The sequence below is a fragment of the Cucumis melo genome, chromosome 4 (genome assembly GCF_025177605.1).
Source record: "Cucumis melo cultivar AY chromosome 4, USDA_Cmelo_AY_1.0, whole genome shotgun sequence".
NCBI classification, from domain to species: domain Eukaryota; kingdom Viridiplantae; phylum Streptophyta; class Magnoliopsida; order Cucurbitales; family Cucurbitaceae; genus Cucumis; species Cucumis melo.
The window spans coordinates 4,556,026-4,582,238 of record NC_066860.1 but is presented as its reverse complement, the minus strand read 5'-3'; the positions used below and the strand labels follow the sequence as shown (position 1 = coordinate 4,582,238).

Sequence of the window (26,213 nt, the reverse complement as noted above, 5' to 3'; positions counted from 1 at the left end):
GTAGCTCGGCTAGCTCGGGTCGGGTCGGGTTTGCAGTGCGAAACGGGGCAACCACGAGCGACGGATCTCCGACGTTCGACGACCGTGATGAATCGCAGCTTGGAGGCGTTCGACGACCGGCTCCGCTTCAATGCGGCGGAGAGCGACTGGGCGTCGGCGGACACGGTGGGATGAAAGACGCACGGCGGCGTCCGGGTGCGTGAGATCGAGAGGGAGTTCGGAATGGATGGGTCGCGGCGGACGAAAGCTGGAGCGGTGAGATTCCGACGACGGAGACGGAAACGGTACTACCACCGAGAGAGGGAGACGGAGAGAATGGATGGCGAAGAGACGAAGGCGGCCAACGAAAATCGTCGGGTGAAGCACGGAGAGGGTTGGCGCTGAAACACGGCTGCGGCGGCGCAAGGGAGAAGACGAAGGGGATGAAGGGGGGTGTCGCGCGCCTTAGGGTTTTTTAAAAAAAAAATATTATTATATATATATATATATTAACTTATAATAATTAATAATAATAATAATAATAATAATAATAATAATAATAGTAGAAGATAATATTAATATTAAATTATATATAAAGATTATAATAATTAATAATAATAATAATAATATAATTAATATTATATTATTATTATATAAATTTACAAATATTAATTTAAGGATTTCAAAAATTACTCCAAAATTTAAAATTTCCGAAAAAAAAAATTTACGCAAAACGATAAAAGTTTACCTCGAAAATTCGGGGCGTTACATATTGTCTATCGTCATTGGTGTGTCCCAAACTGTCTCTCTACACAAATCTATCTCTTGCCATAGAAGAGAGAGAAAAATAGGTAGTCACGTCTAGAGTCCCTTGTTTGCAATCATGAACATGTTTTCTCAGTATATACAACCGAGAGACATTCTGTCATTTCGAGTAAAGGGTCTGAGTTGTATCCCACAAATCTTTTATTGTGGTTGCATATCGTAGAGGCTTGCCGATCTAAGGTTCCATACTATTAATCAACATGGACCGAATAAGTAAGTCCTTCCCTTTCCAGAGTTTTTCCAAGACGTCACCTGGTGGAAGACGTATAGTCTCTCCAGTTAAGAAGTTGAACTGGTGGCAACCTTCGAGGAACATCTTTACTGATTAGGATCAAGAGAAATAATTTTACCCATATAATTTTTTAACTAATAAGTTCCTATAGACGAACCCAAAGAGCTAGTTATATAGTTTGACAACAAATTAGGGAATGAAGTTATCGAGTTCTTGGAATGCATCGACAACTCGATCATTTTGTAATGCGTCGAAGACTCGTCTACTTCAATGTCAGATCTGTTCTGGGATTGGTCAGTCCTGTTACCAGAAAAGAACGGTTGCTGTAAAGGGTCAACATACAGCAGATTCTTACTGTACAGATTTGATAGATTTACAGTTGAGGGTTGCTGTCCGAAAGGCATAGGTGACAGGTGGGAATGTGGATGGCTGGAAGGTTATGGCAATTAGACATACGACGCATAGAGTGGAATGGGGCAGTGAGATGAAACGACATCAACATGTGGGCCTACACGGCGGACAAGAGCGACGCGTGAGGCATTTTTTGATCAGACAACGGCGCGTATGGCTGTCAAACTACTCCCGTTGGATAGATCGACGATCCCTGTAGGCTTTGGAGCAATTTTTCCATGGCAACGACGATTTCGACGGCGATAACGGGTTCAATTTTGATCTGGGTTTCTCCTAGGTTAGTTTCTAGGATTTTGTTATTGTTTTGCTCTGATACCATATTGAAAACAATTAACACCAATACGAGGCTTACGTGGAAACCAATATGAGAAATGGAAGAAAAACCACGATATTTTAGTTTTATTATTTTTCTAATGAATGAGTACAATAAGTACAAAGGGGGAGAATAAATAGAACACAATAGGAGTAAGAAAGGAAAAGATTTAGGAAATAAAATCTTTCATATTCTTTGCAAAAATACTCTAAGGGCCAAGCCCACTAATTCTAACACTTAGTATATCAAAGTTTTGGATTAAAGTATGACTTTGAACTTTAAGTTCAGGAGTAAAAAACTTTTACCATTGTTTGAAGAAAGTTTTATCAAGTTGGATTAGCGTTTAGATAGTGCACTAAAAGTGAGATTAGCCAATTAGATTAAGTTTTTATATTAAGGATAAGGTAATTTGCCATGGACATGGATTCATGAAAAAGATTTGGCTATATAAATCAAATTGGGAAAAGACCCATGGAGCACTATAGACGGCACAAAAAGATAACTTAGGATATGAGAATTTTGGATTGAAGTGTGGTGTTGGACTTTAAGTTTAGTAGTAAATAACTTTTGTCATTGTTTGGAGAGAGGTTTATCAAGTTTGATGACTGTTGAGATAGTGCACTAAAAGTGAGATTAGTCAATTCGATTAAGTTTTTATTTAAGGGATAATATGATTTGCATGGACATGGATACAAGAAAAATGTTTTGGCTATATAAATCAAATTGGGCAAAGACGCATGGAACATTATTAGCGGCACAAAAAGACAACTTAGGATATGAAAGTTTTTGAGTGAAGTGTGGTATTGGACTTTAAGTTTATGAGTAAATAACTTTTTTCATTGTTTGGAGAAAGTTTATCAAGTTGGATTAACGTTGAGATAGTACACCAAAAGTGAGATTAGCAAATTGGATTAAGTTTTTATTTAATCGGTAAGATGATTTGTAATTGACATGGATACAAGAAAACAAATTTGACTATATAAATCAAATTGGGAAAAGACACATGAAGCATTATAGGCGGCACAAAAAGATAATTTAGGATATGAGAGTTTTGGGTTGAATTGAGGCATTGGACTAGAAGTTAAAAATCAAATAACTCTACCATTATTTGGAGAATGAATTATTTAATTTGATTAAATGTTGAGATATCACACTGTTAGTGAGATTATCAAACTGGATTAACTCATTGTTTGAGGGTTGATATGATTTGTCTTGTACGTCGATATAAGAAAAAACGTTTGCCTATAAAAGACATAAAACAAAAATTTAGGATATAAGAGTTTTTTATTGAAGTGTGTCATTGGACTACAAATTTTAAATTAAAGAACTCTTTGCCATTACTTGGAGAAGGGATTATCAAATTGGATTATTTGTTGATAGTACACAAAGAGTGAGACTAACCAATTGGAATAAATTTTAATTTAAAGGATTAGGTGATTTTCTATGGACATACATATCGAAAAAAGTGTTTAGCTGTACTAATGAAATTTTAAATGAACATGTAGAGGACTATAGATGAACCAAAAAGAAAAGTTTAGGATATGAGAGTTTAGGATGGAAGAGTGACATTGGACTTTAAGTTTAGGAGTAACTAACTTTTACTATTGTTTGGAGACAGGTTTATCAAGTTGGATTAGCGTTGAGATAGTGCACTAAAAGTGAGATTATCTAATTAGATTAAGTTTTTACATAAGGGATAAGGTGATTTTTCATGGTGATGGATACAAGAAAAACGGTTTGGATATATAAATCAAATTGAGAAAAGACACATGGAACAATATAGGTGGCATAAAAAGATAACTTCAGATATGGGAGTTCTGGATTGAAGTGTGGCAATGGACTTTAAGTTTAGGAGTAAATAACTTTTGTCATTGTTTGGTGAAAGTTTATAAAGTTGGATTAACATCAAGATAGTGCACTAAAAGTGAGATTAGCCAATTGGATTAAGTTTTTGTTTAAAGGATAAGGTGATTGAGCACTATAGGTGGCACAAAAAGATAATTTAGAATATGAGAGTTTTGGATTGAAGTGTGGTATTGCACTTTGAGTTTATTAAGAGTAAATAACTCTTGCTATTGTTTGGAGAAAGATTTATCAAGTTGGATTATGTTGAGATAATGCTCTAAAAGTGAGGTTAACCTATTGGAATAGAATTTTATTTATGGGATAAGGTGATTTGGCATGGACTTGGATACACGAAAAATGGTTTGGCTATATAAATCAAATTGGGAAAAGACACATTGAGCACTATAGGCGACACAAGAATAAAACTTAGCATATGAGAGTTTTGGATTGAAGTGTGACATTGGAATTTAAGTTTAGGAGTAAATAACTTTTTCCATTGTTTGGAGAAAAGTTTATCAAGTTGGATTAGTGTTGAGATAGTGCACTAAAAGTGAGATTAGCCAACTGGATTAAGTTTTTATTTAAGGGATAAGGTTATTTGTCATGGACATGAATATGAGAAAAAAAGTTTGTCTATATAAATCAAATTGGGTAAAGACACATGGAGCACTATAGGAAGCTAAAAAAAGATAACTTAGGATATGAGAGTTTTGGATTAAAGTGTGGTATTGGACAAGAAGTTAAGAAACAAATAATTCTTGCCATTGTTTTAAGAATGAACTATTCAATTTGACTAAATGTTGAGATATTGCAATGTTAGTGAAATTTGCCTTTGATATGGATATAGGAAATAACGTTTGGCTATAAACGACACAAAACGAAAAGTTAGGATATAAGAGTTTTTTTTATTGAAGTGTACTATTGGACTATAAATTTGATATTAAAGAACTCTTTGCCATTGTTTGGAGAAAGGATTATTAAATTGGATTAGTGTTATGATAGTGTTTTCGGAGTGTGATTAGCCAATTGGATTAAAATTTTATTCAAGGGACGAGGTGATTTATCGTGAAATGGATATACAAATAAAGTTTGGCTATACAAATGTAATTGGAAAAAAAAACACATGGTAGACTATAACGGCACTAAAAGAAAGCTAAAGATATGTGAGTTAAAACATGAACCCTATGAAGTCGATGCATCGCTCAACAAGAAAAGCTAGGAATTCATAGGCTGCATCCCAAAAAGTCTTTATATCCCATCAGATCCTAGGTGTAGTCCTAGAGCCGGACTACGACTACTCTTAGGATCTAACGGGATGTACTGGCTTTTTGAGACTATACCTTCTGAATTCCCAGCTTTTTTTGTTTAGTGATGCTTGGAATTCAAATGGTGCTTTTGTTTGGAATGAAGTGTGGTATGAACTTCAAGTTTTTGATTAAGGAGGAACAGTTGCCATTGTTTGGAAAAAGAATTATCAAATTGGATTAAGTGTTGGTAATGCACTAAGACTGTGTCTAACCAATTGGATTAAGTTTTAATTTAAGGGTCTAGGTTATTTTCCGTAGACATGGATATAGAAAAAAAAAGTTCGCTATAAAAAGGAAATTGAAAAAACACATGGTGGACTATAGATGGCCCAAAAAGAAAAGTTTAGTATATGAGAGTTTGGGATGGAAGTGTGGGATCAGAATTCAAGTTTAGAAGTAAATAACTTTCGCATTGTTTTGAGAAATGTTTATTAAGTTGGATTAGTGTTGAGATATTGCACTAAAAGTGAGATTAGCCAATCTGATTAAGTTTTTATTTAAGGTATAAGGTGATTTTTCATGGACATGGATACAAAAAAAAAATGGTTTCGCTATACAAATGAAATTGTGAAAAGACACACGGAGGACTATAGGCGGCGCAAAAAGATAACTTAGAATATGAGAGTTTTAGATTGAAATGTGGCATTGGTAGTGAGATAAATATATTAGATTAAATTTATATTCGAGGTATGAGGTAATTATCCTTGGACATGGATATAGAAAAAAACGTTTGACTATACAAATAAAATTGGAAAAGGCCAACATGGGTGACTATAGATGGCATAAAAAAGTTCGGATAAGAGAGTTTTTTATTGGTGGCATAGGACTAAAAATTTAGGATTAAAGAACTCGTTGTTGTTTGGAGAAAAGATTATCAAAATTGGGTTAGTGTTGAAATAGTTGTCACGTGGTTAAAATTTTCAACTAACCAAATGAGCGGCACTTGGACAATCTTAATGCCAAAGAAGCCAAGTAAGCCTTTAAAGGTTAGTGCACAAAGCACTTTAGATGAATTTGGCAGCAAAAGATTTTAGATGTAGATAGGCAAGAGAGAGTTTGAGTTAACCCTTCTTCGATTTGTTAGAATAACTACGAAGTGAGTCTCATGTACAAATGAGCCCCCTTTGAAGTATTATATAGACAAGCCCAATGATGTACGGGCCTTAGGAGGTTGACCATGGACTCTTCTAGAGTAATCATGTACATTTTACCTCTTACAAATAAGCCTAGAACTTTTTACACACTTCTAGAGTTACCATGACGCTTCTGGACTGTCATTGTACTTTGATCGTCATTAAAAGTACTGTCACGAAATGTTTTGGCATTGCCTAGCACCTTTCAGCACATTTTGTGGCTTTCTTGGGTGATCCGGACACTTCTAGCACATTTTGGCGCTATCTTAAGCCTTCTAGAGCTTTTTGGGGTTGTCTAGGCCATAGACACGTCTGGGCCCTAGGAGCTTCGAGAGGTTTGTGGAGTGTCACAGGGTGTCGTATGTCACAATCATAACCTTTGAAACACGATTGTGCAACACTTGTTATGCTCGGCCAACAAGTCAGCCGTATAAAATTTGAAAATTGTGAACAAACTCACAGTATGATGTAGCCTCTCTTCACGTTCTTGAGAATTGTTTTATAAAATGTGAAAAAGAAAGGAAATCATTGAAAACATCATAAATGAAAGCATCGAAGACTGTCAATTCCAAAGAAAAACTTAGCTTGCAAAGAGTGCGACAAGGCTTAGTTGAGGACTCAACTACTATATCTCCCCTATAGTACATTTTGAACAATTTTAACCTTGGTAGGCTTGCATATGAAAATGTCGAAACGTCACACCTTAGGTCGGCGACATGAAAATGAAAGCAATAGATTAAACAAAGAAGAAAACATAAAGACAAGATGATTTGGGAGTATTTGGACATGCGGTGATAGGCAAACAATGCCCTGGCCAAGCATGTTCGTGACATTCTTCCCCACTTAAATAGTTGACGTCCCTGTTGACTGGAAAAGCTTGAATTCTTCTATCTTCTACGTCAAGGATTCTAGATCTTCGATAGGTTCCCAACTAGTCTCTTCCACAGGAAGGTTCTTCCACTTTACCTGATACTCGTGGATCCTTCTTGTAGGTCTTTTGCCCTTTCTTATTCGCCCAGCCAGAATTTCTTCATCTTTGTCTTCTTTCTGACTGAGGTCGATGATTAGGCAAACTACGACATTCCATTGCACGTCTTTGGATCTTAATGGCAGCGCTTCAGGTTACTCACATGAATTATTGAGTAGATTTTCATCCATGTGGGTAATGCTACTCTTTAAGATGTATTCCCTACCCTTTTTAGCACTTCTACTGGTCTTTCATACTTTCTAACGAGGTGTTGCTCTTTGCGTCCTTGAAATCTAATCTATTCTATTCGTAGCTTAATGAGGACCTGGTTCCCCACTCGAAACTCAAGAGGGCGTCGCTTCTTATCTGCCCACTTCTTCATCTACCTCGAGGCCTTCTCTAGGTACGCTTGGGCGATGTTTATTGTCTGCTTCCACTCCTTCGTAAAGTTGTGGGCTTGGGGGTTCTTACCTACATAAGAATGATCAACAAGGTGCGACAATGCAGATTGCCTACCACAAACAATTTCAAACGAAATTCTCCCGGTAGATGAACTTGTTTGAGTGTTGAAACAGAATTAGGCTACACCCAACAACTGAACCCAATTCTTTTGCCTTGCGTTTACAAAATGATACAAATATTCTTCGAGTATACAGTTGAATCGCTTGGTTTGACCGTCGGTTTGGGGATGGTAGCTTGAGGATATGTTTTGTCACACCCCGTCCCATACTACTTGCTAGCTTAGACTGAAAGATGGCGTGAAGCCAACAGACAACGCTTTACTTTACCTGTATCTGTCGACTCTGCTTAAAATTTTAATGTGATGAACTTGCCAATCTTGTAAACCCGATATTTTCTTGGTTTAATTTCTTTAAATGTGGAAAAAAAATGGAAATTAAGTGTAAAGATATATATATATATATATATTTATATATTAAATAGTTTTATTAAATAAATTAAAGAAAAGAAAGAAAAGAAAGGATAAAAAGAAGCAAAAGAGAAGAAAATTTCATTTTTTCTTTTCTTCTTCTTCTTCTCTTCCCTTCACCGCCAAATATTTTGAAGACATCCAACTTCCATTTTTTTTCCTTCTTCAATTTGCAGAGAACTTCTAAGAGAGAGTTTGGAAGAAGAAGAGGAATTTTACTAGAATTTTGAGGTTGAAGAAGAGGAGGAGAACTCAAGCAAAGTGTATCCATGGCTGAATCTTGGTTCATTCTACACATCACTGGTTTTTAATTCGTTTTGAACTCTTCAAAAGGAATTAAGAGGTGAGATTTACATTTACTGAAAGTTAACTCATTTTCAAACAAATGTTATGAAGAAAGTTGGAGCAAATTCGGATATTCATTGGGTGATTTTTGATGAAGAAAATAGGGTAGTTGGTTTTTACTCGAAATCAGGAGGTCTTTGGTTTTTCTTGTATTTCAGAGTGTACCGGTGAACTTAGAATCTCTATTTGATATGGTTGGAAAGCTTATTCAATTTACTACAAATTTCATGAAGCAATCATGAACCAAAAATGACTAAAAATCAGTTATATTGTAGGGACAAGTTAAAGAGATCGTGTGCGCGCGATTCTGGAAGTGGTTCTGTTTCGAGGGTTATTTGAGTTTATGCACGGAGAATCAGATTTACATGTCTTCAAGTAACTTTTAGAGGATCTCAAAATGAAGGTTTTTATATAAAGAAAACTCATTTTGGTTAAGTATTGAGAAAGTTATAGTCCTTTGAAGTTTATGTTAGATATGTGGAAATTTCAGAGAGTTGTTGAAATAGGATTTTATTTCTTAAGCTTTGTTTTCGTGAGCGTCATCTTTGGTGCGACATGTTATGTATATCTTTAGGAAACCAGAATGTTTAGAGTTTTAAATCTTGGTTGGGTTGTTGGCAGGTCGAGAAGAATTAAACCGAGCTTATAGACCAAGGATCTAGCCCAAGACGGTGAGTGACAAAACCAACTTTGAAATATTTTCCATAACTGTTATTATGATTGAATGCGATAAATGTTTATTTACGAAGCCATGAAAGGTATTTGAATTTCATGACTATTTTCAAGTATACATTTGGAGACTAGATTTCTTAAAGAAATTTATGCTAGCACGTAGATATTAAATGTTTGGAAAGTATTTAAACCACAATGTCTTAAGCAAAGCATGAATTAGTAAGAAGTTTTGTTTTAAGAACTACAGTTTTCCACAAAAGAGCTGAGTAAAGTTCGAGGTTTGTGTAAAATTTATAAGCAAGCATTTTTTAATATTTTTAGATGATTTATGAAATTTTCATTAACTACATGACTGAGATCTTGAGCCTGAGGCTAGAGATTACCGTGTGCACATTGGTTAGATTTCGTTGTTGACGTTGAGTGTACTCCCTAACAACGATGCCGTCATGAGTGTTGGGCGGGCCCCACTACGACAAAGATGATGGGAGTGCTGGGCGGGCCCCACTACATCGTAGAGCTTGTAAACGTTGTTGTACTGAGTGGACCCTACACAACGTAGATTTGTCATGTTAGTTAAAATTCTTCGATATACTTGATATGCATTGCTAGATTTCAATGATGAACATGCTGAGTATTTAAGGAAGCTATTCTTACTACTACACGTTTACATTTACGACTTGTATAAACAGATTTATATGTGTAAAGTTTTCACGTGCTCTTATCTTTAAATTCATAGTTTTAAACTGAGTCACTCACTGAACTTCATAGCTCACCCTTTCCAAAATGTTTTACCCATTTTCTAGGTAGCGATCGAGTTCCCGGTGCCTGATAGACTGCCTTAGTCTGCTGAAGCTCCATTATCGCTTGCCAGTACGTGTTTTGAGTTAGGCATAGAGTCTGTTGTGTTGTGATGTATATACACCCTTGTATGTTATAGATACTCCACAGTTTGTATAAGCTTTAGGAGCTGTAGTTGTGTAAATTTTGTTGGTTATATTTTCATTAAGGTGTCTTTAGGTTTACTCGTGAAATCGGTAAATTTTGAGGTACACCTCATGTATGTGTTTGACAAGCTATGTTTGACTAGCCTGGGATCCGCTGTGTTTTGTTGCATGTATAATAGTTTATATACTAGATTGACAAGTTCATCACATGAAAGTTTTAAGCAGAGTCGACAGATACAGGTACAGAAAAGCGTTATTTGTCGGCTTCACGCCATCTTTCAGTCTAAGGTAGCAAGTAGTCCGGGAGGGGGTGTGACAAATCTAGTATATAAACTATTATACATGCACACAACACAGCGAATCCTAGACTAATCATATACATGCATGAAATGTATCTCGGAAATAACTAATTTCACAAGTAAACCTAGAGACACCTTAACCAAAATATAACCAACAAAGGTTCGCACAACCGCAGCTCCTAAAGCTTATACAAACTGTGGAGTATCTATAACATACAAGGATGTATATACATCATAACACAACAGATTTTATGCCCAACTCTAAACACGTACTAGCAATCGATAACAGAGCTTCAGTAGACTAAGGCAGTTTATCAAGCACCAGGAACTCGATCTCTACCTGGAAAGTGTGTAAAACATTTTGGAAGGGTAAGCTATAAAGCTCAGTGAGTGACTCAGTTTAAAACTAGAAATTTAAAAGTAAGAGCACGTGAAAGCTTACACTTATAAATCTGTTTATATAAGTTGTAAATATAGACGTATAGTAGTAAGAATAGCTTGCTTAAATACTCAGTATATATGTCATCGAAATCTAGCAAGGCCTACCAAGTATATCGAAATATTTTAACTAACATGACAAATCTACGTTGTGTAGGGTACACCCAGTACAACAACGTTTACAAGCTCTACGATGTAGTGGGGTCCGCCCAGCACTCACGAGCATCGTTGTTACAGAGTACACTCAACATCAACAACGAAATCTAACATGTGTGCACACGGTACCATATAGCCTCGGGCTCAACACCTCAGTCATGTAGTTAATAGAAACATCAAAAAAATCGTATGAAAACATTAAAACATGTCTTCTATCCTTTTCTTTCGTAAAGCTTAAACTTAGTTAGATTATTCGTGAAAAGCTGTAGTTCTTAAAACAAAACTTGGTAACTCATACTTTGTTTGAAACATAGTGGTTCAAATAATTTCCAGACATTCAATAATCACGTGCTAGCATAAACATTCAGTAAGAATTCTAGTCTCAAAACTTATACTTGAAAATAATCATGGACTTCAAATGATTTTCAATGCTTTGTAAATAAACGTGTAGATCAGTCAACCATAGTTAATATTTAGGAGAAAGAAAATATTTTTAAAAACTGGTTTTGGTCACTCACAATCTTGGACTAGTTTCCCGATGTGTAAATCCAACCTATTTCCTCTTGGCTTATCTGTCATGCTTTTCTTTACCTGTATCTATCGACTCTGCTTAAAACTTTAATGTGATAAACTTGCCAATCTAGTATATAAACTATTATACATGCAACAAAACACAACGAATCCTAGGCTAGTCAAACACATACATGAAGTGTACTTCGAAATTAACTGATTTCACGAGTAAACCTAAAGACACCTTAATCAAAATATAACCAACAAAAATTTACACAACTGCAGCTTCTAAAGCTTATACAAACTGTGGAGTATCTATAACATACAAGGGTGTATATACATCATAACACATCAGACTCTATGCCCAACTCGAAACACGTACTAGCAATCGATAACGGAGCTTCAGCAGACTAAGGCAGTCTATTAGGCACTGGAAACTCGATCTCTACCTGGAAAATGGGTAAAACATTTTTGAAAGGGTGAGCTATAAAGCTTAGTGAGTGACTCAATTTAAAACTATAAATTTAAAGATAAGAGCAGGTGAAAACTTTACACATATAAATCTGTTTATACAAGTCGTAAATGTAAACGTGTAGTAGTAAGAATAACTTTCTCAAATACTCAGCATGTACGATATTGAATTCTAGCAAGGCATATCAAGTATATCGAAGCATTTTAACTAACATGACAAATCTACGTTGTGTAGGGTACACCCAGTACAACAACGTTTACAAGCTCAACGATATAGTGAGGCCCGCCCAGCACTCCCATCGTCTTTGTCGTAGTGGGGCCCGCTCAGCACTCACGACAACATCGTTGTTACAGAGTACACTCAACGTCAACAACATAATCTAACCAGTGTGCACATGGTAATCTCTAGTCTCAAGCTCAAGATCTCAGTCATGTAGTTAATGAAAATTTCATAAATCATCTAAAAATATTAAAACATGTCTGCTTATAAATCTTACACAGAGATCAAACTTTACTCAGCTCTTTCGTGGAAAACTGTAGTTCTTAAAAAAAACTTCTTTCTAATTCATGCTTTGCTTAAAACATTGTGGTTTAAATACTTTCCAAACATTTAATATCCACGTGCTAGCATAAATTTTATTAAGAAATCTAATCTCCAAATGTATACTTGAAAATAGTCATGAAATTCAAATACTTTTCATGGCTTCATAAATAAACATTTATCGCATCCAATCATAAATAACAGTTTTGGAAAAGATTTCAAAATTGGTTTTGTCACTCACAGTCTTGGGCTAGATTCTTGGTCTATAAGCTCGGCTTAATTCTTCTCGACCTGCCAACAACCCAATCGAGTATTAGATCTCTAAACATTATGGTTTTCTAAAGATATACATAACATGTTTCACTAAAGATGACGCTCACGAAAACAAAGCTTAAGAAATAAAATCCTATTTCAACAACTCTCTGAAATTTCTAGATTTCTAACATAAATTTCAAATGACTATAACTTCCTCAATACTTAACCAAAATGAGTGTTCTTTATATCAAAATCTTCATTTTGAGGCCCTCTAAAACATACCTGAAGACATGTAAATCTGATTCCCTGTGAATAAACTCAGATAACCCTCGAAACAGAAAACCTTCAAGAATCGCGCGCACAAGACCTCTTTAACTTGTCCCTACAATTTAACTTATTTTTAGTCGTTTTTAGTTTACAATTTCTTCATAAGAGTTGCAGTAAAGTGAATAATCTTTCCAGCCATACCAAATAAAGATCCTAACTCCACTGGTACAATCTGAAATACAAGAAAAACAATAGACCTTCTGATTTCGCGTGAAATTCAACTGCCCTGTTTTCTTCATCAAAAAGCACCCAATGAATATCAGAGTTTGCTCCAACTTTCTTCATAATATTTGTTTGAAAATGAGTTAACTTTCAGTAAATTTAAACCTCACCTCCTAATTCCTTTTGAAGAGTTTAAACCGAATTAAAAACCAGTGATGTGCAGAATGAACCAAGATTCAGCTATGAATACACTTTGCTTGAGTTCTCCTTCTCTTCTTCAACCTCAAAATTCTAGTAAAATTCCTCTTCTTCTTCCTTCCAAACACTCTCTTAAATGTTCTCTATAAAATGAAGAAAGAAAAAAAAAAGAAGATGGACAAGAACCTAAGAAGAAAAAGTTTGGCAGTGAAGGAAAGAGAAGAAGAAGAAAAGAAAAAAATGAAAGTTTTCTTCTTCTTTTTTTTTTTCTTTTATCCTTCCTTTTCCTTTTTTCCTTTATTTTACTTAATAAAACCATTAAATATATAAATATATATATATATTTACCCTTGATTTTCATTTTCTTTTCTTTTGTTTTTTTTTCCACATTTAAAGAAATTAAACCAAGAAAATATCGGGTTTATAACTTACCCTTCCCTTAGAAAATTTCGTCCTCGAAATTTAGAATGTCCTTAACTGAAAAGTATCGGGTATCTCTTCTTCATCTAATCTTCCGGTTCCCAAGTTGCCTCCTCCACTCCATGATGTTTCCACAAAACCTTTATGAGTGGAATCGTTTTGTTTCTCAAAACTTGTTCCTTTCTGTCGAGAATCTGAACTGGTTCTTCAACATAACTCAAATCTTCTTTTAATTCAACTGGTTGCTCTTACAACACATGTGATGGATTTGGTATATATTTTCTTAACATGGATACATGGAAAACATCATGTGTTCGTGCAAGTTGTATTGGTAACTAGAGTTTATACGTTGTTGGTCCCACTCCTTCCGTTATCTGATATGGCCCAATATATCTAGGACTTAACCTACCTTTTCTTCTAAAACGAATAACACCTTGTCATGGAGATATTTTCAAGAAAGCTTGATCTCCAACTTGGAATTCTAGGTTTCTTCGTCGCTTATCCGCATAACTTTTCTGTCGATCTTGGGCTATCCTCAGATTTTCTCTGATTAACTTAATATTGTTTGTCGTAATCTGAACCAACTCAGGACCTACTAACTTCCGCTCTCGCACTGCATTCCAACATACAGGAGTTCTACATGGTCTCCCATATAAGGCCTCATATGGTGCCATACCGATACTAGACTGATAGCTATTATTATAAGCATCGAGGAACGTGAGTTATAGTAGTGTTTTTCAAAGACAAAGTCAGAGAATACCTAGTCAACCCACTAGATCAACAGTAAGATCGCAACCAGGTCAGGAGTCCGTTGCTAGTACACTCAGGCAAACACCATGCACGAGTTGTGGCAGGAACCATCGGGGTCAGTGTTTGATGGGTGCCGGTGTATGTTAGCAGTGCGAACAGCCAGGACATTTCAAGAAAGATTGTCCACAGTTGAACATGACAGTTCAGAGAGATCAGGGAGTTGGGTCCCAGACAGTTGAGCAATCGAGAGTTTCAGTGGTTCCAACAGAGGGCATCAGTAGTGCAAGGCAAAATGGAGTTGTTAGAAGACCTAGGCAACAGGGAAAAGTCTATTCTATAACTCAACAAGAAGCGGAGGATGCACCAGACGTTATTACTGGTACGATTCTTATTTGTAATGTACCTGCAGATGTTTTATTTGATCCAAATGCTACGCATTCCTTTGTTTCTAGTATATTTCTGACTAAGCTGAATAGGATGCTAGAGCCTTTATCTAAAGGGTTAGCTATATACACTCCAGTTGGTGACGTTTTACTTGTCAATGTGTACCGAATATCAGTGAGCTTAAGAATGCTATTCTAGAAGAAGCTCACAATTCAGGTTACGCTATGCATCCAGGTAGCACCAAGATGTACATAACTTTAAAGAATACTTATTGGTGGCCTGGAATGAAGCAAGAGATAGCTGAATATGTTGATAGATGTTTGATTTGTCAACAGGTTAAACCAGTAAGACAGAGGCCAAGAGGATTTCTTAATCCTTTGCCAGTGCCAGAGTGGAAATAGAAGCATATTACTATAGATTTTCTGTTTGGATTACCTCGTACATTAAATGGACATGATGGTATATGGGTAATAGTAGACAGACTCACCAAGACGGCACGATTTATACCGGTTAAAGTGACATCTACATTAGACCAGCTAGCTAGATTATATGTCGATAAGATTGTGAGTCAGTATGGAGTACATGGAAATTAAGGTAGAGCGGTTAGCTCTAAGAAGAAACTGGAAAGTAAATAATTGAAAGTCAAGTTAGCTTAAAGGGAACTAGTGGAGTATGGTCTAGGTAAGGGTAGAAGTAAGTCAAATTATTATTAATATGTGAGTAGACATTTAGTATCATGCATTTGAGTTAAGTATCTATATTATGTCTAATGTGTTGACATATTATAGGAGTCATGCCACCACGTACTGGCAGATGACGCCGGTAGAATCAGGACGGGATGCAAGGTCCTACCCAAGGTCCATCTGTAGGGGAATCTAGTACCCTAAGAGTTCGAGGTGGGACAGGAAACAAGCAGTTTGCAAGAACTACACAGGAGATAGGAAGGCCTGAGAGAGCAGAGCCTAGTGATCCACAAAAGGCATACGAAATTGAACGGCTAAAGAAGTTAGGGGCTACAGTGTTTGAGGGTTCCACAGATCCAGCTGATGCAAAGAACTGGTTGAATATGCTTGAAAAGTGTTTTGATGTGATGAATTGTCCTGAGGAGCGAAAGGTTAGATTGGCCACATTTTTGTTGCAAAAGGAGGCTGAAGGATGGTGGAAATCTATATTAGCTAGGCGGAATGATGCACGTGCTTTAGACTAGCAGACTTTTAAAAGCATATTCGAAGATAAGTATTATCCCAACACATACTGCGAAGCCAAGAGGGATGAATTTTTGGGGTTGAAACAAGGATCACTTTCAGTGGCTGAGTATGAGAGGAAGTATACCGAGCTTTCACAGTATGTTGACGTTATTGTGTCTTCTGAGAGTGACAGGTGCCGAAGGTTTGAAAGAGGGTTGTGTTTTGAAATACGTACCCCAGTTACAGCCATTGCTAAATGGATGAATTTTTCTCAGTTAGTAGAGACTGCCCTTCGTGTGGAGCAGAGTATAACAAATTAGCAGTGGAGCTTAGTCGTGGGACTTCAACAGCTAGTGGATTTAAAGGTCGTGAGCAGCGGAGGTTCATGCCATCTTTCGGTCTAAGCTAACAGGTAGTCCGAGAGGGGGTGTGACACTATCAAACAACCAGAACTGAGTATTAGAAACCTAAATATTACAATTTTTAAATTTTATGCTTAACATGGCTCACTAAGGATAATGCTAAAGAAGTCCATCTTTAAAAACAATAAACCATACTCCACACACTTCTCAGAATTTCCCACATTTGCAGCACGAAATTCAAATGATCATAACACTTCCAATACTTAACCAATATGAGATTTCTTTATATCAAAATCTTCATTTCTAGGTCCTCTAAAACTTACCTCAAGACATGTAAATCTAATTCCCTGTGAACAATCTCAGATAACCCTCGAAATAGAACAACTTCAATAATCGTGCGCACACGACCCCTTTAACTTATTTTTAGTCGTTTTTGGTTCATGATTTCATCATGAATATTGTATTAAATTAAATAATATTTTCAACCATAGCAAATAGAGATCCTAACTCCACTGATACTCTCGGCAATACAAGAAAAACCAGAGACCTCCTGAATTTACGTGAAAACCAGCTGCCCTGTTTTCTTCGTCAAAAATCACCAAATGAACATCAGAATTTGCTCAAGCTTTCTTCTTAAAATTTATTTAAAAATGAATTAGATTTTAGTAAATGTAAACCTCACCTCTTAATTCTTTGTTTGTAGCTCGAAAACAACAGAACATTAGAGGTGTGCTATGTGAATCAATTTCTGCCAAGGATGAAGCTTTGCTTGCAATTCCCTTGTCTTTCTTCAACAAAAATTCTTGAACTTCTTCTTCTTCTTTTCTCAACCTTCTTCCCTGGAAGCCCTCTGAAATTTTGGTGCAAAAATTGAAGAAAATGGTGTAGCGGTGGTGGGTTTTGAAACACCAAAACCAAAACCCACCCTTTCTTTTTCTCTTCTTTTCTTATTACTTTCTCTTTTCGTTTCTTCCCTTTATCTTATTTAATAAAAAAACATTATATATATATATATATATATATATATTTAATTTCCATTTTTCTTTTATTCTTTTCACATTTAAAGAAAATAAACCAAGAAAATATCGGGTTTACTTGTTCAGACTCGTCCTCAGGAAAGTAAATAACTCTGTCCAGAAAGAGTAAATGAATTTACCATCCCTGTCGCTCATTATACTTGTTGGAACTCCTCTCAAATTAACAACATGTCTGAAGAACAATTGGGCCGTCAATTCAGCTGAACACAGCTTGGTAATGGGAATGAATGTGGCATATTTTGAAAATCGATCAATGATGACCAAGATGACCTCAAAGTCGCCTACCTTGGGAAGATGAGTGATGAAGTCCATAGAAACACTCTCCCAAATTCTTGTTGGAACTGGCAGAGGTTCGAGAAGTCCAATAATATTTGCTTTCTCAATTTTATTCGGTTGACAGATGAGACATGTCTTTGTGTACTACATGACGTCATCTATCATGTTTGGCCAAAAGTAGCCATTTTTCAACAAAGCATACGTCCTTTTCCATCCTGGATGGCCAACTCACAGAGTGTCGTAACACCCGTGTAACAATTTCTTCCTTAGGTCCCTTACGCTAGGGACATACAACTGATTACCCCTTGTTACTAATAAGTCATCTTCAATCTTACTCGTCTGAAGGTAAGCTAACATGCACATGGTTGCATGCTTGTCATTAGTGTGCATTGATAAACTAAACTGGATGATAAATTTGCAAGGAATGGCAGCAGTGGACAGTAAAAAATAACATAGGATTCAAAATAGCAATCAAAGAACTCAAATTTCAGCCAAAAATGTGAATGGAAGAAAAGAGAGTGAAGTGAGCGAACCGGAATGAACGGAGAACGAAGCGGACGAAGGAGGGAGCAAGGAGAATCAATCAACAGTGGAAGACAACTTCACGGAGGTAACCAGAAATTGATTTTGACGGTGTTGCAAATGTGATGCGCTTCAACAACTATTCCTAAAACACAAAGACTTGCAAGTGTCAAAAATTAGTTTCAAAATGGAGCTAACTAATGGCTACCATACAACTTGATATTTTAAACCTTCGTTAAAGAATACTCATGTCTTACAAACCATAAAACTGAAAGATAAGAAACTCCAACCAGGCCCTACGACCATAAAGTATCTCTCTCAATCTAACAGTAACAAAACAGAAAAAATCCCTCTCAATCTAACAGTAACAAAACAAAACAAACAGTTCAAAGAATTAGAACCACAATGCAAGCAGCCTACGAAGCAGACAATGAACTAGCCAAGCAAACTTGGTATTAGTTAGTAATCCAAGCGATTAGACATAGCTTGGTATTCTGATAGGAAACATGTTTGAATGATTTTTTGTATCTAATGATGATTAGTTTATTGTGTTTTTATGTAAATATGAGCAAGACAAAGCTCCCTAAAAAGATGATAGTTGATAGTGAAATTCAACGTTGACTAGTAAAAGTTAGGATACAAGTCTAGAAGGTTATTCTATTCAATTTATAACTTTGGTCCACATAAAACACAAATGAAGTGCATAAACCATTCAAAATGATATGAATAATCACTAGATCTTGTCAAAGAAGATGTGGTAGAAGTTCTCAGGTGTTGTTCCAAGTTTTTGTTAACTCAATCAAACTCAAAGCTATTGATTTTGTTCTACTTCAATGTATGACTAAGCAAAAACGAACAATATAGGGGTGCCTCTTATGAGTCTTATCTTAAATATTTATACATTTATGAGAAAGCTATCAATGATGAAAAGCAGAGAAATATTTGCTGAACAGGTTGCTAAGCTATTTTGCACTTAAGTTTCTAATGTGGTCACATCAAAACTGTTGCTGGTGATGATGGAACACTAAAATAAGCTTCAAAGAACCAGGTCAGTATTGTATAGGAGCTAGGAGCCTTGTCTTGTCTTGAAGTTTATATCCAGTAACTGCTTTTGAAAATTATATTTCATTGCAGTTCAGAATTTTACTTTAAAAGAAAAGGTATTCATGCATGCTTTAATCCTCACATAAACTATGTCACCTTTGTACTCAAAATGCTCTAATTGCCAAATATTTCAAGTCAATTTTGCAACATTCCAAGCAGGCAATGCTGGGTTAATCCCACAAGTTCTCTGTTACAGTCAAAATCAATTTCTTCAAATATATTTAAGTTTATAATTTGAGCATTATCCAAAATAGCAATCAAAGAACTCAAATTTTAGCCAAAAAATATGAATGGAAGAAAAGAGAGTGAAGGGAGCGAACTGGAGAAGGAACGAATACGAATGAATGGAGAACGGAGCGAATGGAGGAGGGAGCGAGGAGAAGCAATAAACAATGTAAGACAACTTCGTGGAGGTAACCAGAAATTTATTTTGATGGTGTTGCAAATGTGCTGCGCTTCAACAACTATTCCTATAACACAAAGACTTGCAAGTGTAAAAAACGAGATTCTAATAAAGTCAATAGCGAACCTTAAGTCCTCCAAACTCATTTTAGTGTCCATTTTTCAAGTTAAAGTATCTAATACTTCCCATATTGTTAAAGAATAGCTTCAAATTGCTTAAACAACCTTAAATCCCAAAAATAAGCATTTTATGACGGAAAACTATGTCAGACTTCATCTTCTTCCTCACTTATCTATGCTTTTTGTTATACTCTGTTTTTTGGCAGTTGCATTCAAAATTTTAAACAACCATTTCATCTAATCCAGCCTCAAAACCACACGAATTTCTTATACAAAACTCTTTAACTACCTCTAAATTAAATAACCAAATAAGTTAGGGCTCACGAATTACCTCAAATAGCTTTCATTACGGACTGAATCTTGATTGTTTTATTTTTGCAGAAACATTTGCGCTCCTCACTATTTTTGTGTCAAGTGCAGCCTGTGAAATCGAAAGTATAATAAAAAATATTCCTTTTGTATTTGTTGTTTCATGCATAGGAATCGAGGATCATATATAGATATGACTTCAATCATTCTACAAACAATATCTATATCAACCATTTAACCTTTGGAATTCTAACAAGGCAGCTTTGGAAAATAGCGAGAATAATGTTGAAACGCCACAACACGAGCTGGACATGGAAGATCAAATGAGATTATGAAGCGCGAGGAAGTTAAAAGATAGCAATTATACCTTCACATATTGCCATCTTACTTTTAAAAATGAAAGGAAAAATAAAACACGCATTTTAGAATACTATGAAAAGTTCACACTGAAGCACCAAAGTTTAGAAAAGTTCCAATAGTCTTATTCTTCATACAGAAGAGAAAATAATCAATGCATGCATCAATCACATTAGTTTCCAAGATGGTAAGTTCAATATAACATCAAATAAAAAAAATGTGTCTAATGCATGAGCTGATGAGCATGATCTTGGCAGTTACTTTCTCTTGGATGGAAAATTAGAGTTTCCTTGGATGCTGGGAAACTATAAGAAACTATATAAAGAAAGTTCCCATAGAAGTAGATCGGTAAATTTAAAACTGAAAAAAACCCCAAATTAGCGTAGTTACGGTTAATAAGTGATGGTTAAGTTAACTATACAAGTTTAAACCGAGAATATTTTAGTTTATAGCTAGGAACCAAGCTAATTGAACCACTCACACCCTTTTGTACACTATATAAGCATAAAAACCATATCCATCTTAACGACACTTTGACAAATGTAACAACCAAGTAAATTTTTGCCTTTTTGGTGATGGTAAATTCAATAACACATTAAACCAAAATACAATGAATGTGTGACAAAGCTTTAGCATAATCTTCGAACTTGGATCATAGAAAACAAAATAACAGACCCAAAGGATGAAGCCAAAATAAGAGATGACAACCACAATTGATCCACTAAAGATGAGTGATGATCTAATGCAACCAAACACTATACATTCCAAGGAAGCCTTAACAGCTCAATGTGCAGTAAATACACACAAATCTACAAGATTTCAAAAACAACTCGAACGAGAAGAACCCCAAAGTTACAACCAAAATAAACAAACACTATCAGTCTTAAGTTAAAAAAGAAAAAAAAAAAAACCCAACAAGTTCAACGACAGAAAAAGGCCACCACAAAAATGTCTTAGCTCTCAATTCCACTAGACAACTTTTTTTATGGTTCTCTTATTGCGTTCCATTAAGTTCTTTTTTCCCTCACTTGAAGAGTTTGTATCTCAAAAGTATCAATCACTTTTCAATTATACATTGAAAATTTTCTGTCTATAATTCTAAATTGTATAGGTTCCAAGTGATTCTTCATTGTTCCATAGACAATAAGCTCACTCCTTTGTAGTTATATAACAAAATAGCTCCATGATTCAAGGGATTAAAAAAAGTTCAATAAACAGGAGAAAAACAATCAAAACAAGAAATAGAAAAAACCAAGATCAGTCACCAACTTCAGTTTACACCCAATAGAATTTTCTTGAACAAGGGGGCCAAAAAACAACTGAATAACAACCAACCAAATTCCCAATATTCCAACAAAGGGGAAGAAGAAACCCAATAGATTAGGAAAACAGAGAATCAAATTCATGTTAGAATTCCCAAAAAATGGTATCGTATCATAAGACCAAAAAGAGAGGTCAAAGAACAATACCCATATCCCAAAACACCATAAATTGAATAAAAACAAAAACACAAAATCAGTAGGCAGACGACGGAATTACCTCGCTGAACGATGGCAGAGATTGGATTGAGAGAGACGACGTTGGCAGTCGGAAATCAAATGCAAGCGGTGGATGGTGGAGGGAGAAAACGGCAACGATGGTGGATGGTGGAGGGAGAAAACGGCTGAGGTCGATCGGTTGGTGGAGGGAGAAAATGGCAACGATGGTGGATGGTGGAGGGAGAAAACGGCTGAGGTCGGAGGGCTTTGAGTGGTGGGTGGCGGACGGAGACGACAGCTAAGGTATGCAAGTGGTGGAAGGCGGAGGGAGACGACGGTAGAGATTGGATTGAGAGAGACGGCGTCGAAGGCAGGGAGGTGGCGCAAATGGTCAAGTTAGGGATTTTTTTTACACTTGTAATTTATGTCAAGAAATAATATTTTTTTTTATTTATTTGAATAACTTTTTAATGACACTTTAATTATGTCGTTAATTAGCGATGCAAAATTTTTGTCAAGGAAATTTGTGTCAAGAATTAATAAAATTATTTTTTTATTTGAATAACTTTTTAATGACATAAATTATGTCGTTAATTACCGACGTAAAATTTTTGTCAAGAAACATTAAATAACGACGCAAAAAATGTGTCGTTAAAAATTCTGCATTTGTCATTTTTAACGACACATTTTTCTTCCACCCCACCCTTTTTTTATTTTTAACAACACAATAATTTGATTACTAGTGTCATTAAAACCCAAATTTGTACATGTACCTAACACTTCCAACAAATTATAAACTACAAAAGGCTACCATAATTCTAACTAACACTTGATTCCAACAAACAAAGCATTCTAACAAATTAAAAACTAAAGGCTACATAACTGCAAGATGGCCACAACAAATCAATCAAAGTGACTCAACTGAACCCTCCTCTCAACAATTTCAAATATTTAAACTATTTCAACAATTTAAAAATTTTCAATTTCAACAATTCAACAATTTCAAATACAAACCTAACAATTTCAACCCTAAAACTCTAACAATATCAACCCGGAACCAATCATTTTTAACATACAATTGAATTCCTAAAATTTAAACAATTTCAATACATTTAAACATACATTTTAACAATTTTAACTCTATCCATGCAAAAAAAATCAATATACATTTAAAACATACATTTATTTAACTTAAAAACAAAAACAAAAAAAACAACAAAAGTTTACCGACAAACATAGAGTGGCGACGGCGAAATAGGACAACGAACAAAGGACAGTGAGCAATGGAGCAAGCCGGCGGAGACGATGAATAGACAACAGACAACGACGACAAAGGCGGACAGATGGATCTCTTTCTTGGTCTCTAACTCTTTCTTTTTCTTTCGTTTTGAGTTTTGGGTTCTGGGAACACAGAAGTCATATTTATAGGGGATCTCCCGACACAACTTGTAAACATCGCGAGATCCCCACTTCTCCTGATGCCATAAGTGAAATGTAGGGATTAGTGGGGATCAGTCTCGTAGTTTCACTTACGATGTCGAGGAAAAGTGAAATTATTACTAAAATGTTACCTCTTCCTTAATGTGGCTAATGTAGACGTTGAGAATAATGACCAAATTTCCGACGTGTGCATGCAAGAGATTGGGAAAAACAAAATATTTAAATAATAATTTTCCTTTTCCTCGATGCCACAGACTTCCACGTTGGGCATAGCCACCTCATTCCCGACGTAGGTGTGCATGGCATTGAAAAAATAGAAATTATTATTTAAATATTATGTTTCTTTGACGTTTACATGCATGACATGGGAAAGGTGTACTCATTCCCAATGTTGTATTCAAGACGTCAAGAAAGATGACAACTACCGACACAGACATCACTGTGTCAGCAAGTTTCTATTCCCGACGTTATCTATCCTAATGCAAAAAAACACGTCGGGATATCCCGTATTCTTGTAGTGTTCCTATTATAGTACCAAAAGTTTCATTACAGGCTCCAGCTGCTCGACCAATGAGTTTCAGATATTATTTCATTCATATATTATCTTTTAATAAAAATTGAACTATATATAACTTAATATTAATTTTTCACACATTAGATGGAGTGATGTCCCATCTGCATCGGAACAATCAGTAACTACATTGTTGAAGTATCGACAGATATTTGATCAATTGACGCACACTTAGGTATACTTATTTTTTGTTTTGTACTTATGTTTATTTTTTTAATAGATTAATTAGATACCATACACAGCTAATATTATGGCATTGCTTCCTGATTGCTGTCATAATAGTGAAAAGGTTTAGACTTACGTGGGTTCTATGATATGCTTCTATATCGTTGAGTTTCGTCTACCAAATCGTGTATTGTTGCGATAGTTCGATGTGCTTCAAATCCAACCATCATTATGCTTTATAGACCCGACACTGCACCAAATTGATTTAAGATGCAAACACAATCAAGATTGACACCTGATGACACTTACTATTATTGCATGGTAAGCATTATAATATGATTTGTTTTATAGTTTTATAGCATGTACATTATTTAATTATATTATTTGTAATCGTCCAGAATAATTTTGTTCAAGACGTATATGCTTACTCGATGGAACACAATTTACAAGATTTTAGCTCAATGTGTAATCAAACCTTGGATTATTCAATAGACCAAATGACTCAATGTTGCAGAGATAGATCGAAAAATGCATTCGATGTACAAGAGGACAAGACGATGATATTGCAGAGAGAGATCAGGATAATGATTAGTTTATAAATCAAAATTTTAATTCATATAAATTTCATTTTAAATGTACAATTATACGAAAATGCATTTTTATTTGCACCAAAACTATAGTCATAGTACAAACTTAAGGTAAAAAATAATCCTTGAAAGCTTAAAGAAAAAGGTCACCTAAAGATATACAAACTTTTTTTTTCAAAATTTGTTAAACTCCAATAACTTAAAATGTACAACCAAATGTTCTAATGAATTAGTTTTGTTCGAAGGAAGTCGTGTAACGGGTACTAAAAATAAAAATGGTCAAGAAATGTGCAAAAGTATTACCTATTACTCCAAGTATCACATGTAACAATTGGGATGGATCTAAAAAAAAAATTATACCCGATCCACAAACACCTCTAATACCAAATCATAATCATAAAGATTATGTGTAGAGTCACAAATATTTACAAAAATATGTCCTGGAAAATGTGACACTTGAAAGTCAAAAAAATAGTCTTTTTTGTTTTTATGTGTTTTTGTAAGGAACTCGTGTACAGTACATGACTTCTTTTAATGGGTGACTAGGATTAATGGAAGTTGTGTACCCAATATATGATTTCCTTCAAGTGGTTATACCCCATTTTTATGATTTCTTTTCAACCTACCCTATTTTTATCATTACTACAAAAAGATATATTATTTTTTTAAATAGTTCAACCATTCAAAATCAAAAGTGTTTTTTAACCTTAACGACAACACAGCGTGATTGCGAATAAAAGAAAGCAAGTCTTTTTGTGTTTCAAATTGTGGTCCACACTTGAAGTGAAATCCTTGGTCTTTCCATGGAATGAAAGTAAAATCTTATCACAAGGATTTGCATGATTATATGATTGATGCCTTGTCTAATTACTATAGCAACGAATTTTTATTTTTGGCCACAAGTTATGACAAACTTCACTTAACGGATAACTCCTTCACAAAATTATGTTGGACAAACAAAAAAGGTAAATGAACTAAAATAAACAAGTAGATTGCCAGTGATATTCAAGAAGTAAACTTTTGCAGAAGCGACTAAAACCAAATTCAACCTTTAGTTAATTTAGGCCATTTATTACTCCTTTATTTTCCCCTTTCAATCAATTTTTTTTTTTATATTGCAAATTCTAAAAAGTATATAAACATATATACTATTTCAAATTAGTATAGAAGATTTTAAGAAGGTTGCATGTTTTGTTTTATTTTATTTTATTTTATTTTATTTTATTTTATTTTATTTTATTTTATTTTATTTTATTTTATTGCTGCATGTACTCAACATGCAATATTTTTAGAAATATCATTCCCAAAAATAAAGGAAAACTAGCTATTATTTTAAAAAATAAAATAAAATAAAATAAAACAGAAATTGAAATATCATATACCACCAAACAAACGCATCTTGGTCCATACTTTTATCTTTCAAGTGAAGGCTTATTGTTATTGTTGGAATCAAAAATTTTCTCTTGAATTTTCTACGGATGTCC

At 35.0% G+C, this 26,213-nt stretch overlaps 2 long non-coding RNA genes across 3 annotated transcripts; one reads left to right on the top strand and one right to left on the bottom strand.

Annotated features, from left to right (window-relative positions):
• Positions 1 to 8,061: 8,061 nt before the first annotated feature.
• On the top strand, positions 8,062 to 24,737 carry LOC107992231 (uncharacterized). 2 transcript variants are annotated; one of them, XR_007820052.1, is made up of 7 exons: positions 8,062 to 8,283; positions 8,561 to 8,688; positions 12,011 to 12,173; positions 19,150 to 19,244; positions 24,065 to 24,152; positions 24,260 to 24,463; positions 24,541 to 24,737. It is a non-coding gene; the product is annotated as an uncharacterized LOC107992231 (long non-coding RNA). The 2 variants fall into 2 exon arrangements; XR_007820051.1 differs by lacking the exon at positions 19,150 to 19,244.
• Positions 8,911 to 13,451, bottom strand: LOC127148863 (uncharacterized). Its single transcript, XR_007820053.1, has 5 exons — positions 13,231 to 13,451; positions 13,040 to 13,124; positions 12,854 to 12,953; positions 12,558 to 12,607; positions 8,911 to 11,753 (listed from the first exon to the last, which is right to left on the bottom strand). It is a non-coding gene; the product is annotated as an uncharacterized LOC127148863 (long non-coding RNA).
• Positions 24,738 to 26,213: the final 1,476 nt, after the last annotated feature.